The sequence below is a fragment of the Prosopis cineraria genome, unplaced genomic scaffold (assembly GCF_029017545.1).
Source record: "Prosopis cineraria cultivar Desert tree isolate PC_DT_omini unplaced genomic scaffold, ASM2901754v1 PC8, whole genome shotgun sequence".
NCBI classification, from domain to species: domain Eukaryota; kingdom Viridiplantae; phylum Streptophyta; class Magnoliopsida; order Fabales; family Fabaceae; genus Prosopis; species Prosopis cineraria.
The window spans coordinates 8,622,761-8,634,916 of record NW_026555339.1 but is presented as its reverse complement, the minus strand read 5'-3'; the positions used below and the strand labels follow the sequence as shown (position 1 = coordinate 8,634,916).

At 35.6% G+C, this 12,156-nt stretch overlaps 1 pseudogene; it reads left to right on the top strand.

Moving 5' to 3' along the window:
* The first annotated feature begins 8,339 nt into the window (after positions 1 to 8,339).
* On the top strand, positions 8,340 to 9,521 carry LOC129319053 (uncharacterized; annotated as a pseudogene).
* The last annotated feature ends 2,635 nt before the right edge of the window (positions 9,522 to 12,156 follow it).

Genomic DNA, 12,156 nt, shown 5'->3' with positions numbered 1-12,156 from the left:
TGGATGGTGTGCGGTGACTTTAATGACATTCTTTCGATAAATGAACATGTGGGAGGTGTAGGTGGTAATTATAACCGTTTTTGTTGGTTCCAACAACGAATAAACAATTGTTTTTTGATGACTTGGGATCATCTGGTCCTAAATTTACTTGGAGGGGTCCTCATACATGTGGATTCTCTCGATTATATGAAAGATTGGATCGAGCATTGGTTAATAGCTCCTGCTTGTCATCCTTTCCCAATTTGGTGGTTCAGGTACTTGCGAGAACTAATTACTTCGATTATAATCCTATTTTGATTAAGTTGAACAGCATTTGGTCCTCTTGCTTGGGGTTGAAACCTTTCAGACTTAAAGCAATGTGGCTTAAGCATGATAATTTCCAAAGTTTCCTTAAGGAAAATTGGAATGAAGAATCTGATTTGGATTTAAATCTCCTTGAATTTAAAGCTTCTGTGCTACATTGGAATAAAGAGGTCTTCAGATATGTGGAATGCAAGAAGAATGAACTGTTGGCTAGTTTAAAAGGAATTCAGAAGTCTAGAAATACCCTCACTCTACCTTTCTATTAAATCTGGAAAGGAATTTATAAAAAGATTTGGATGAATTGCTAAAACTCGAGGAAATCAAATGGTTCCAGAAGGCAAGAACAGAGTAGATTAAGAATGGTGATAGAAATACCCGTTATTACCATCTTAAGACAACAACGAGGGGAAGGAGGAACAAGGTAGTAAACTCTAAAAGATGATAGTGGTGAGTGGATTCAGGATGAAAAAGCATTGAGGCTATAGGTTACTAATTATTTCAAGTTGTTATACTAAGAAGAGGGACAGGATGCTGAGCTGTTACTTACAAACACGTCATTTCCTTATCTTGAATAAGGAAGACTGGAAGGACTTGTAATAGAACCAATGGAGGAAGAGATTAAAAAGGCAATGTTCTCTATGAGAGCTTACAAAGCACCAGGATATGATGGATATGCCCCTATATTTTATCAAGCAAATTAGAGTATAGTAGGAAAAACAATTTGCAAGTTTGTGAAGGAGGTATTTAGTGGAAGCAAGTCATTAACAGAAGCTAACAGAACTTTAATCTCGTTAATTCTAAAGTGGGAAAATCCTAAAATGGTTACTCATTTTAGACCTATCTCCTTGTGTTCAACTCATTATAAATGCGTCACCAAGATCCTAGTGAATCGTCTGAGGAACCTAATAGATGACTGGATTTTCCCATTTCAATCAAGCTTTGTTCCTAGCAGGCATATTCAAAATAAACTTAGTTATTGGACAAGAGGCAGTGCATATTATGAAGAAAGCCAAGAAAAGAAGGAAAGGCTTTATGGCGATTAAGATTGATTTAGAGAAAGCATATGATCGGATCAGCTGGGATTTCCTAAAGCAAGTCCTAATTGATACTGGATTGGATTTAGCATTCATAAACCTGGTGATGAATTGTATTTCCTTAGTTTCTTATAATATCTTGTGGAATGGTATTCAATCTGATTATTTCCCTTCACGATGAGGTCTTTGACAAGGAGATCCTCTCTCACCATATCTATTTGTGTTATGTATTGATAGACTATCCCACGTGATCTTAGATGTGGTAAACACAGGTGAATGGAAACCAATTCATATTACCAATTCAGGCCCATCAATCTCCCACTTAATGTTTGCAGATGATATTCTATTATTTGGTGAAGCATTGGAGAAGCAAGCAAGAATTACAATGCAGTGTGTAAATAAATTCTGTACGACATCAGGAGAAAGGATGAGTATCAATAAATCCTTAATTTTCCTATCTCCAAATGTCAAGGCTGATATTAAGTCACAAATCAAGAGGGTAACTGGAATTAAAATCAATAGGGAGATTGGAAGATATCTTGGGTTCCTAATCACTAACACTCGAAGAACAATTGAGAAATTTCATTACATAGTCAATCGGGTTAAAATCCAAACAATCAATATGGAAAGCCATTTGCCTATCAACTGCTGGCCGAATCACTCTAGCAAAATCGATACTTTACTTTATGCCATTGTACCCAATGCAAGTTGCTAGATTGCCTATTAGTATCTACAAGGAGGTAGAGAGATTACAAAGAAACTTCATATGGGGAGGGAGTGATACTAATCGTACCTACCATCCTATAAGTTGGGAGAGAATTACCTTACCAAAACAATATGGTAGTTTGGGATTTAAAAAATTAGAAGTTGTTAGTCATGCTTGTGGGGCTAAATTAGCTTGGCAACTGTTAAGTGGAAATCAAGGCTTGTAGGCAGAAGTTCTTACTAAGAAATATATGTTGAGAAATGAGGATAATTTGCTCAACGCTAAAACTAGTGATTCTGCACTATGGCACCTTATCTGTCAACAAAAGGAGGTGGTGGAGAAAGGAATGAAGTGGCAAGTCAGAAATGGAATTAACATTAATTTCTTCCATGATGTTTGGTTGTTAACAAATGGTACTCTAAAGGATAAATGCCTGAGACCGCTTACAAGGGAAGAAGAGGGAAAGCACCATAGTAGATTGGGCTCCATATAGTACTTGGGATTTTATTAGATTATCTTAACTCCTGCCCACAAAAGTAATTTAAAAACTAATTACTGTGCTGCCACCACAGAGGAATGCTGGACACGACTTTATGGTGTGGAAAGCTAATCCAAATGGCATGTTCACTGTTAAAAGTACCTACTTTATGATTGAAGAATGCCCAGAACAACTCCATGATCCTATTTATCGTTTGATTTGGAAATGGAGAGGTGTAGAGAGAATAAGAGTTTTTATGTGGCAAGCCTACCACAATAGACTACCAACCAACCTATGGAGAAGTCACTGGAGTTTGAAATCATCTCTTTATGACTGGTGCAATGCTAACACAAAAGATGTTCTTTATATTCTTCATGATTGTAGGTATGCCAAGAAACTTTGGCACCAATTACTACAACCTAGGTATCACTCATAGTTCTTTTCTACTTCCTTGATTGATTAGTTTTGCTTGGAATCTCAAGCAAATTATTAACTCTAATTTAAATGCTAATTGGAGTCTGATTTGGGGGGTATCTTATGGAAACTTTAGATTTGGAGAAAATAACTTCTGTTTTAATCTAAACGTGTCAAAAACCAAATGACCCTGCTTTGGTCATCAAGTATACCTGGAAACATTTTTCCATGCCTAAAGAATTGAGTAATGATAGTGAGAATTCTGATAGAATAAATATGGGAACATGGAAAGGTCCTCCTGCATAGTAGGTCAAGGTTAATGTAAATGATGCCAAGACATTGTTAATAACAGAACAGGCTATGGTGGAGTATTGAGGGATCATTCAGGATGTTTGGTTGTGGGATTCATACATTTCCTTGGCGATTATTCTGTGACAAAGGCTGAGGAGTGGGCTATTCTTAAAGGATTGAGGTTAGCTTAGGATATGGGGTTTAAGAAAGTCATTGTTGAGTTTGATGCGAAACTGATTGTGGACAACATTAATGCTAATAATTTGAATAGCAATGGCAGCCTACTTCATCTCAAATTCTGATGCTATTTGAATCTTGATTAGGAAGTGCAAGCTATCATACGTACTAAGGGAGATGAACTGTGTTGCTGATATCTTAGCTAAAGAAGGCCTTTGGCCTACTAATTTGTTAAATGTAGTCCCACCTTATTTAAGGGACCTTGTGAACTGTGAGATGCTGGAGTCACAATCCCCTTTTCTTTAATTTAATCTGACGGGCTTGCCCCCTATTATATCAAAAAAAGGTAATCCATAACAATTATTTTAAGAGAAAATCATTAAGTAATTCGAGTAAATGTCAAGTAATTAACTTATGTTCTTCTTCTTTTTTTCCTTTTTTAAGAAAATGCTAGTATTGAATTAAATTGATTCTAAATTAAATTTGTTTATACATCATGCAGAAGTGGAGAAATTTTTGATATGGTGATAAAAAATTTGTTTAATATAGTTTCTTATATATTTGATCATACATTAGCATGACAATGTTGCACGAAGTTGACAAATTCACCAGATTCCACTGGGAATCTCGAAAAAGTACTTCAATTAGAAGCTACATGTTGCTATGAAATATATGAACATGAATGATATGAGTTTACTGCTAACTCAATTTCAAATGTCATCACAAATAAAACATATTCTCAATCCAAAGAGAACTTTGAATTTAAAAAATAAAGGGGAAAAACCTTCATAACCCACTTGAGATGAAGTTTATTCCAAATTAGTGGAATCTTTGAAGGTTTATAGCCATGATAACATAGATTCAATCTACCATGCAATTAAAGAAGTGAAAAAGTATGCCTCCATGTTCTGTTGAAAAACAAAGACTGCAAACTATCCAAAATCCCATTGCAAACTCAACTCCCATTTCAAGATACATTGACTTCAAAAAATATCCTCATTACCTTCAACTTGCCAGCTACTATCAACTTTCTCATCAGGGTTGGAGAGAGGGGAGACCAGCAAGAACCACAATCCTCCTAACTTTTTAATTTTTTTTCTTAGTAAAATGTAGGGGTTATTATTTTCAACTTCTCTAAATTGAGAAACTAATTGATGTTAGATAGCTAAATTGGTCATTTAAAGCATTAGGAAGAAAGTCCTGAAGCCAAGATGGTTAAGTTGTTGAAATAAGGAGGGATCAATCCAAAAAAGTTTGTTATTTGCAAGATCCAATATAATTAAATAGAAAGGCCACATAGTGGGGGTGGAGGTGTTTCTTGTGTATTGATTAGAGCTCAATTTCACAACTGATATGTTTTGATGAATCCACTCTGGTATTTTTCCAGAAAAATTGTTTCTTTCAAGATTTAATCAAAACCAAAGATGTGCAATATTGGAAAGTCCATATGGAATATCTCTAAAGAAGTCATTATTATGCAAATCTAGTGCTCTTAGCTGAACTAATGATGAACCCATTGTGGAGGAAGATTCACCAAAAAGCATATTATTCCTAAGTATATTTAGACAATCTTGCCCAATTACTCCAACAATCTGGAAGTTTTCCAGTCGGAAAATTATTTGATATATCCAAATAGTTAAGTAAAATTTGTACCATTCTCTGTGTGACATAGTAGCAGAGAAGATAAGATCCAGAGAAAGAGTTGTAAGCCAAATCTAGAACAATGGCATTACCTGAAATACGGGGAAACTGTCCTTGGAATTTATTAAATGACATAGATACATAATAACCTGTTGATGCAACTTTGAGATATCTCTACTGAATGAGTTGTGGGACAAATCCAAAAGGAAAAAGGATGTTTGCTCAAGGCTTTTTGGAAGTGTGCCGCTCAAATCATTGAAGCTAAAATCTAAATATATGATGAAGTTGACAAGTTTCCAAAATTGGGGGAAAGAAGCCATGAAACAAGTTATTAGATAAATTAAGGACTTGCAGTCATCAAGTTGGCCTAACAATCAGGCAGTGATCCTTTAAGTTTGTTGTTAGATAGATCCAAGGCATTCAAGTTTCGATGGCCTGAAAAATCTGGAATTGAATCTCTTAAGTTGCATTTTCTGAGATAAAGACCGTAGCAATCTTTGCTGAGATTGAACACCCAGTCAGGCAACCCATATGGCCATATCCAAAATCATTTAGACTGAGATCAAGATATGAAAGTGAGCTAAAATTGACATTCTTGTTAGAGAGGATGATGAAGCTGTTCAAATGACAATCTCGCAAATGTAATGTCTTCAGAGGTAGCAATGCCAATGATTGAACCCACTTGGTGTCCATATGCCACTTGGTGCACGGAAAGAGAGGCCACTAAGATCGAGAGATTTCAGTTGAAGGAAGTTGAGAAAGCAATGAAGATCATCGATGTGAAGATGAATATTGTTTGATAATCTCAATTCAGAAAGCTTCGAAAAGTTTGCAGGTAAGTGACTGTGAGCAACAATAGAATTACCGAGAGATGGCGTGCTTAAACGTTCAGAGTCATTGTAGGCCAAAACCAGAAATTCCAAAATTCAAGTGCAAGTAATGAAGCTAAGTTGATTTCACCTCTTAAGACTTCTGAATCTGAACCATTATCGTTTTGCAGGAAGAGAGCTGTGACTCTGCCTGTGTTGTGATCACACCCAACTCCTCGCCATTTACAACAATCTTGTTCAGTGGACCAAGAGAGGATAGGACATTGGAAGGATCCACAATGCCTTGTTTGAAGATTAACAGTAAACTTCGATCCTTGTCATTGCAACAGTTACTTTTATAGAATGTCACTGCAAATAACAACAATGTCAACAAAACAAATGAAGTTTGTGAAGTAAAACTAGCCATAATCATGGATGCTTGATTGGATGCAAAAAGCAAGCCGTGATCTTGAAATGAACACTTGTCAGGTCTGTAGAAAGATTTATACAAGCCAGGTAATTATTAAATATTTTGTTAATTAAATGGTGACGGTCAATCAATATTATAAACGATTTTAGGTTATTAGCTTTGATTTTATTAACTTTATTTAGCATCGATAGTTTGTCTTAATTTTGATAGTTGTTTTGACTAGATTTGAAAGTTTATTTCTATGATTTTAAAATTTCAGAATTAAGTTTTTATCTGTATTTCTCACCTGCCTTAGCTTTTGTCATCATACATGTTTGTCTTTTTCCATTCACTAGCGTCTAGCATAGAGTCCATATGTGGCATATGGGGATCATGTTGCGATAATATGGAATTTATATATAAACGATACAATAAAAAAAAAATGCTGGATGGCGATTTGTTGAAAATATATAGAAATGCTTTATAATATTATGGTAAGTTTTTCATTAACTTAAAAAAGCTAGTTGTATTCACAATTATTTTTTTAAAATTTTGTCACAAACCTGACGGCCTTAAATTAATATTTTGGGATTTAATTATTATTCTTATAATTTTTATTACTAAGATTTTAAGTACACGCGGTCCTTAAATAGTTAATCAAAATCCGGGCTGTGATTTTATAATTTTTTTTTTTAAAATGCGTTCAATAAAGGTACATACAATCATACATGGACTTCCACCATTCGATGATCAATATATAGTGTTTGAAGTTACTGTAGACATTGGCCCATCTGCCTTTTTGCCCTGAAACGAAAGACTCTATTCATTTTTTCTAAATATGAATCTTATTTTACTTGGTGAATAAATATGAAATAAATAAAAATAGAATTGCTTTGCGTCAATGAAAAAGAGGAAATGACAGATAAATTTTTAAAAACAATACTAATTTAATCTCACGAAATGTATGTGATAACCATAATAAAATTTTAAAAGACTTTTTAAAAAATTAAATTTATGTGTAAAATTATCTTAATTTTTTTTAAAAAAAAAAAAGAAAACACCCCTATGAAAAGGCTTCTTTTCTTTTCTCTCCCACCTTCCACGTCTGTGCGTGAGTCTGATAAAAAGTAAATAGTGGAGAGACCATGATGGCAAAATTTTATTAAAAAAAATTCGAAATTACGTTATAGTGGAGAGGTAGGAAACCACACAAAAAGATATTGAAGTAATTTCATAAAAAAAATAATTTTTTAAAGAAAATTTTTAGGATCTCTTGTTATATTTTGTATGATTAATTATCATTTTCTTATTTTAGATAAAATTTATCAGTCATTCTCTCGTAAAAAATAAAAAAATAAAAAAAATCTCAAAGTTCAAGGGGCTCACATTGTTCATAATTTAGAAACATTACTCACCAACTGGAATTGATCCCAATGGTAGAGGATATGATCACTTAAACATGAAATTTTAAGTTCGAGTTTGTGTTAATGAAAAAAAAAAAAATTTCGAAAACTACCTCCAATTAAATTCAACAATATTTAAATTTAACTCGCTTGAATAGTGATATAAAAAATAACTCCATTAAAACTTGATATTATAGAGATATTATAGTCATTAACAAAATCTTTACATCACTGTGAGATTTGAACCTATAACCTACGTTATAAGCCAAGTAAGATCAACCTTTGGTGTTTCATTTGATTTTGATAATATCAATTATCACTTTAGTACCCAAAAGAACGAAGTTCAGCCCAACTTCCATAAGCTCATTGGACAAAATACAAATTGCCTTGGTATTATTTCTTCGTTGGTTCTTTGGGCATTAAGACCGATCCAATTTTTTTCGGGCCCTTAAAAAAACTGAATAAGCCAAAGCCCAAAATAAATTGCATGAATTGACCATAAACCCCAAAACCCCCAATTTCTTCCATTAAACCCTAAAGTGTTCTAGGTTCGCCGTCTTCTTCGACTTTTGTCTCTAAAAACCCTCGAACTCATTTTCGAACCATCATCGCTCATGGCTGTGGCGATTCCGGCAGCCGCACCTTCCACAGCTGTCGATAGGATTAAGCCCCAATACAGTGCACAAGCCGTGGATGCTATCCTGAATGGGGAATTCTAAGTCCGAGATTGAGAAACCCAAGCTATTTGACCTAGACGATGAACTCGTCTACCTCGTCCTCACCCTCAATAAGCTTCCTCCGAAGTCTCGCGTCAATGCCACAAGATCCCACTTCCGCATTCCTTTCTCTCCGAATTCTCTGAGCACTGTTTGATCATTGATGATAGACCCAAGTCGAATCTCACCAAAGAGGACGCGCAGAAGAAGATCAAATCGGAGAATATTCCAGTCTCTAAAGTTCTTAAGCTTTCGAAGCTCCAGTCTAATTATCGTCCCTTCGAGGCTAAGCGGAAGCTCTGTGGCTCTTACCACATGTTTTTCGCAGATAAAGGGGTGATTCCTCTGCTGCGCCACGGCTATTGGGTAAGCATTTCTTTAAGAAGAAGAAGATCCCTGTGCCAGTGGATTTGAAGCATAAAAATTGGAAGGAGCAGATCGAGAGAGCATGCTCGTCGGGTTGTTGTTCCTCAGGACAGGTACGTGTAGTGTGGTGAGAGTTGCCAAAGTGTCAATGGAAAGGGACGAGATCGTTGCCAATGTGACTGCTGCAATCAATGGGATCGTGGAGCTCATGCCCAAAGGGTGGGGGACCATACGGTCATTTCATTTGAAATTGACGGGTTCGGTTGCGTTGCCGCTTTATCAGGCAATCCCTGATATGAAATTGAAGATCGAAGGAGCTGAGACCAAAGAGGAAGCCAAGGAAGAGGATGGAGATATTGTGAAAAATGAGCCTAAGAAGGATCTTAAAGTTGGTAAGAAGAAGGGGAGGATTCACGAAGTTCGTACATGGATGATAATATAGGTCATGAACTTAGTCAAGATGAGTCAGGTGGTGAGGACGATGGGGGTGCTAAAGAAGATGAGAATGATGAAATGAATATTGAACCAGTAGTGGATAAGAAGAAAGGAAAGGATCAAAAACTGACATAGGGATTCTCAGTGAACTGCATAGTGAGAAAAAATTGAAGAAGTCAACCAAGGACAAGGGTAAAAGTAAGAAAGACGGGTTGTCTTCTAAGAGAAAGAAGGAAATGATTTACCTGCTAAGGATGAAGTTTCTGGCAAGAAGAAGAATAAGGAAAGTGGAGAAGTGAAAGTAAAAGCTAAGAAAATTAAGAAGGCTGCTTAAGCCGAGTAAAGTGTCTTTGTCTTTGTTGGTTATGGATTCTCCTGCTTGATGGGCATCCGTGTATGTTGTACGGTTTTTATTCTGTGTCCTCCGGCAGATTTTGTTTTAAGTATATCATTATGGTGCTCTTTTTTGTTACCCTTCTTAGTCGCTAGCTGTATAAATTCATTTACATTGCTTATGATTAACTTGCGAATGCTTCTCAATAGAAGATGGTATTTCTGGTTTCTGATTAATTAGAGTATAATTGATAGAGTATACAGAAGGAATGCGTTTTATCTTAATTATAATTGGTGGTTATGTTGTTATGAACAACCCTGCTAATTTTGAGAGTTGAAGGTAAGTGCTTCAGCTGAGCTGATACAAGTGGATGATGAATACTGAAGTTGATCATGGAATCGGAAAAGAAGTTGAGAACAGATCCAGTGTTCTCAGTTTGAAAGCTTAATCCTACATGCACTTGAGATTTTCATTGTTTCTTAACCCTGACCTTAACCCTGACCTAGCCTCTTCACTTGCTTATTTGAAATGTTCTCTTATTCAAGTGCTATATTCTACTTTCAGTTTGATTTATGTATTAGGCTTCTTGAGTAAGAAGTTATTGGCACTGGAATGATCTGGGGAACAAGTTGGTGCACTGGTATCTTTCATTTTCTTTGTTTTAGATAGCTTGGAATGTGATACCAAAGTATTTAAGATTTGTTTACTCTCTCTGTTTTTTTTTTTTTTTAATTAAATTGAGAAAGGCAAGCAAAGCTTGATTACAAAAGAGGGGACAGCTTTGTGAGGATGCCCCCGGTCATGCTTATATGGAGCAGCACGTTCGGGAATGATAGAAACAAAGACAGTAATAACATTGGTGGCCAGCCGTTTTTGCTATTAAATATGCACAACTAATTGCTTCACGTTGGTTTGGCCCAAAAAAAGAAAAAAGAATAGCTTCACGGTAGATTTGATACAGCCTCAAGTTTGGAAGGCCAGCAATCTTGGGTTGAATCTCTTTAATCAGATTTCATAATGGGTGATTCATGCGTAGGAATATCTTGGGCTGATAGGAATTAGTGAGATAGAGAGAAATGAGTGAGAAGAACAGAGGAATTAAGTAGAACCCGAGAGAAATGAGAGAGATTTAGGAAGAAGAGATTGAGTGAATTTTAGAAGTGCAAGGGATTATTCTGATTGATCACTGAGATAGCTGATATAATTCAAATGCCCTAATATATATAGGCTTTACGCTCATACTCTCCCACGGCTACTAACAGCAACTGTCAATGTCATTTAAATCTAAAACTAACATTTTACAAAACTGTAACGGTGATCTTGATTCCCATATCGAAAAATGAGGTTGAAGGACTCAAGGAGTCAGAATACATATGGACCTGAGAGTATCCACGCCATTGGCAGATTTGGAGGCAAGAAAGTATTGCTAACAGTTCGGCTTCGGTGCTTGAGGTATATCCTAGTTTTATTTGAAACCAAGAATCCAAATGCCATTGGAGTCTCTGATAATTCCGTCCGCCACACGCTCCTTGGTGATATGAGTTAACAGATGCGTCCACATCAAGACGAATATGGCCTGGAGGGGGAGCTATCCACACAGGATCTTCATTGTTTTCGAGTCGGAGGATAGAGATTTGAGCCTTCTAAGTTGAGCATCTTCCGACAGCTTGTGAATGCAGAGATTAATTATGGAGTGGGGTATCGTGATGTACATAGTAACCAGCAAATATTGGGAAGGGTATCAAGCGTTGCAACAGTTTACCGCTAAAGCTCCTCCCCAGGATCATATTTCGCCAAGGCATACATATTGTTAATCTATAGAATGACAGAACAGGATTGGGAGGGTTTCTGGTTTTAAAAGGTCTATTGGATTTACTGTATGTATAATCTCTCTAATCTGTTTAACATTTTAGTTGCTCAATTCCAATTTGATATATACTGTTCTGTTCGGAAAAATATAGACATTGATGGTGCGTATTTACATGCCTTAGTCTGCGCAACCCTTTTACATCCATGTACATTAATTCCAAATATCAATATATAATGTATTTTACCTATAACAAGTCAATGCTACCACTTGAATCACCTGGAGAAGGGTTATTGCTTGTCATGTGCACTTGTACCTTTTTGGGATCTTGTAGGTTCTTCTTCTCTTGTTTGGTCTTGATTAGATGCATCATTGGCTGTCTTACACTAATTGTACATTAGGAGGCCCTTGTTGATGTGGGCCCACAATTATGAGAAATGGGCTAATAATAGAAAACGGCCCATTATCCTGCTGCATTTTGAAGAACTATTCTAGTTCTTCTTTTTATTAAGGTACCTTCGATTAATAAATATAAGCATATTTTTTAATAAAAATTTAAATCTTAATTTGTTATATTATAAAAAATTATTATTTTATTAGAACTAGTTCTCGTTGCTTAAATAGAAATTGCTTAAACTTCGTAATTCTATTTAAAAATTCAAAAGAATGTTTTTTTTTTTTTTTTTTTTGAAGGATGTTTTGATTGAGATACGAAAAATGATTTTAGAGGGATAGCATTCATTGTATTAGTCCTCGCGAAGATGGTAGTTTGATTATAAAGGGAAGCCTTAACACTGTATAAAATAATCAAACAGTGTACCCAAAAAAGAAAA